The sequence below is a fragment of the Terrapene carolina genome, unplaced genomic scaffold, assembly GCF_002925995.2.
Source record: "Terrapene carolina triunguis isolate 2854851 unplaced genomic scaffold, T_m_triunguis-2.0 Scaffold25, whole genome shotgun sequence".
NCBI lineage: Eukaryota > Metazoa > Chordata > Testudines > Emydidae > Terrapene > Terrapene triunguis.
Window position 1 is genome coordinate 358,774 of NW_020664376.1, and position 2,763 is coordinate 361,536.

Sequence of the window (2,763 nt, forward strand, 5' to 3'; positions counted from 1 at the left end):
TCCCACCAGTCTGTGCTTGTTTCCCGGGCCCAGAATCGGCGTTCCACGGCATGAACCTGCCCCAGTAACACCATGATTTCCACATTGCTGGGGCCTGTGCCTTGTGAGAGGTCTATGTCCATGTCAATTTCCTCATCACTCTCATCGCCGCGCTGCAATCGCCTCCTCGGCTGGTCCTGGTTTTGCTTTGGCATATTCTGGCTCTGCATATACTCCAGGACAATGCGCGTGCTGTTCATAGTGCTCATAATTGCTGCGGTGATCTGAGCGGGCTCCATGATCCCAGTGCTAGCTATGGCGTCTGGTCTGAAAAAAGGCGCGAAACTAGTATCTGACGGACCGGGGAGGGAGGGAGCGAGGGGCGAGTGACGACATGGCGTAAAGGTACAGGGAATTAAAATCAACAAAGGTGGCTGTGCATCAGGGAGAAACACAAACAACTGTCACACAGAATGGCCCCCCCCAAAGATTGAACTTTAAAGCCTGGGTTTAGCAGGCCGTTGATTTGACGGAGGGAGGGGGAAGCAAATGAATACAGAACAAATCTATTTTTTACATCTTAAGACGACGGTGCAGCATGACTGATAGCCCTCGGCATCTTCTGGGTGCCTGGCAGCAAATACTGGGCGCTTGGCAGTTAGTGTACTAAGACTGATAGCCACATTTTTCCTGTATGATGACGATGGCCTTCAGGCCTATTGCACAATCTGCTGCTCAGGGAAGACTCTGCTAATGTGCGATGATCCAACTTGTAATAGGTAAAGACTACGGGTAGGCCTGAGGGTCTGGTTAGACTGCAATGACAGCATGTGATTGCAGCTCGAGCGGACATACTCCAGCTAGCTTTAATCTAGCCACTACAGTACGAGGGATACTATCTACTGCCAAAAGGCAAGGGGCTGCTGCTGTGTAGCAATGCAGCCCCACGTCTGCCAGCCCCACGTCTGCCAGCACCCAGATCGCCCTCGGCCTCTTCTGGGTGCTTAGCAGAAAATACTGGGCGCTTGGCAGAAAATGGCATACTACGACTGATAGCCATCATTGTCATTGTGAAGGCAGCAGAATATGACTGGGGGGATGGGGGACTGGGGGACATACAGAGTTCCAGCCACTGCTGTACGATGACGACGGTTACCAGTCGTAATACACCATCTACTGCCAAAAGGCAAAAGGCAAGGGGCTGGTGCAATGCAGCCCTACGGCTGTCAGCCCCCACATCGCCAATGAAGGCTACCAGTCATGCTGCACCGTCTACCGCCAAAAGGCAGTTAGCTGCTGCTGCTTTGTAGCAATGCAGTCCCACGTCTGCCGGCACCCAGATGACATATGGTGACGGTGAGCTGAGCTGAGCGGGCTCCATGCTTGCCGTGGTATGTTGTCTGCACAGGTAACCTAGGTAAAAAGGCGCGAATCTATTGTCTGCTGTTGCTCTGACGGAGGGAGAGGGGCCTGACGACATGTACCCAGAACCCCCCGCGACACTGTTTTGCATCATTCGGGCATTGGGATCTCAACCCAGAATTCCAATGGGCGGCGGAGACTGTGGGAACTGTGGGATAGCTACCCATAGTGCAATGCTCCGGAAGTCGACGCTAGCCTTGGTACTGTGGACGCGGTCCGCCGACTAGAGCACTTAGAGCATTTTATGTGGGGACACACACAATCGGCTGTATACAACCGATTTCTATAAAACCGGCTTCTATTAGGGTATGTCTACACTACGAGAGTAGTTCGATTTTAGTTAAATCGAATATGTGCAATCGATATTAGAAAGTCGAACGTGTGTGTCTACACTAAGGACAGTAATTCGACTTTGTCAGTCCACACTACCAGGGAAAGCGTCGACATTGGAAGCAGTGCACTGTGGGCAGCTATCCCACAGTTCCCGCAGTCCCCGCTGCCCAGTGGAATTCTGGGTCGAGCCCCCAATGGCTTCTGGGTAAAAAATTGTGGCGAGGGTGCTTTTGGGTAACTGTCGTCATCCGTCAGTCACTACCGCCCTGCCTCCCTCCCTGAAAGCGCCGGCGGGAAATCAGTTCGCGCACTTTTTGATCAGTGACAGCGCGGACGCCACAGCACTGCGATCATGGATCCCGCTGCGACCATCGCTGCAGTTGTGGCCGTTCTCAACGCCTCGCACCTTATCATACACCTTTCCCACAGGCAGATGCAGAGAAATCAGGCGAGGAGGCTACGGCACCGCCGTGAGGGCCTGAAGTCGGAGAGTAGCACAGAGCTGTCAGAAACCACGAGCCCCAGCGCCCAGGACATCACGGTGGCAATGGGGCATGTGGATTTTGTTGAACGGCGATTCTGGGCCCGGGAAACAAGCACGGACTGGTGGGACCGCATAGTGCTTCAGGTCTGGGATGAATCCCAGTGGCTGCGAAACTTTCGCATGCGGAAGGGGACTTTCCTCGAACTTTGTGAGTTGCTGTCCCCTGCCCTGAAGCACAAGGACACCCGCATGCGAGCTGCCCTGACTGTCCAGAAGCGAGTGGCCATAGCCCTCTGGAAGCTTGCAACGCCGGACAGCTACCGGTCAGTCGCGAACCACTTTGGCGTGGGCAAATCTACCGTGGGGGTTGTTGTCCTGCAAGTAGCCAAGGCAATCGTCAAGGTACTGCTGTCAAAGGTAGTGACCCTGGGAAACGCGCAGGTCATCATAGATGGCTTCGCCGCGATGGAATTCCCAAACTGCGGTGGGGCTATAGATGGGACTCACATCCCTATCCTGGGACCGGGCCACCAGGCCAGCCAGTA